This window comes from Orycteropus afer, unplaced genomic scaffold (assembly GCF_000298275.1).
Source record: "Orycteropus afer afer isolate SDZICR_OR568_19922 unplaced genomic scaffold, OryAfe1.0 scaffold00471, whole genome shotgun sequence".
NCBI lineage: Eukaryota > Metazoa > Chordata > Mammalia > Tubulidentata > Orycteropodidae > Orycteropus > Orycteropus afer.
In genome coordinates this window covers 2,017,781-2,018,596 of record NW_006922058.1, presented here as the reverse complement: position 1 = coordinate 2,018,596, position 816 = coordinate 2,017,781, and positions in this window count along the sequence as shown.

Below are 816 nucleotides of genomic sequence, written 5' to 3'. Positions count from 1 at the left end.
GGTGGGGTGAGGGCGAGAGCCTCGGGCGCCGAGTCTGCGGTGGGAAATGAAGAAGGCAGCGGCCTGGGGCCGCAAACTGCTGGTGACTGGGTTTGCTTTGAAGGGAGGCAGAGGTCTGGCGGAGGCGTGGATGCGGCCCCAGGAGTTGCGCTGACCTCCCACGGAATCCACAAGAGCAGGCCCGGAGCCTGGACCTAGGGTGACACAGGCCTAGACCGAGCAGCGTGCCCGGGGCGCGGAGCAGCTGTCCGCCTGCAGGTGCTGATCAGGGGCGAGGAGCTGTCCGCCTGTGGGTGCTGATCAGTGCTGGAGCTGAATTTCCAGTGCACAGCATACACTGAGCAGGCTGGACAGAGGTACTGACAGCAGTGGGCGAAGTTACAGCCTTGAGGTCAGGTTCACTCAATTACAAAAAAGTGCTCCTTAGGCACCAGCTGTGCGTCTGGCTGCACGTGGAGCTGTATGGGAGAGTGAAGGGTTATTGGGGAGTTAGACCAGGTGAGGGTGAGCTAGGGGTGGAGTCGGCCAAGGGCAGATCAGGCTTATGAGCAGGGGGAGATAAAGACAGAGGGGAACAGAGCTAGAGAGACTCTGTGGAGGGAATAATGTGGAAATGGCTAAAGAAAGAGGCTGGCCTTTCAACAGCAAGAGGGCAATGAAATTACCCTCTATTCGAATTATGGGCACTATTTCTTTAAGTTATTTGTGCAGCAAATTATCTCTGAGGAAGGGACAATGCACTTGAGTATAATGCCGGAAAACCACCTGGAAAGGACCACCCCATTGTTTGGGTGCAGAAGATGTAATCATTCAAGT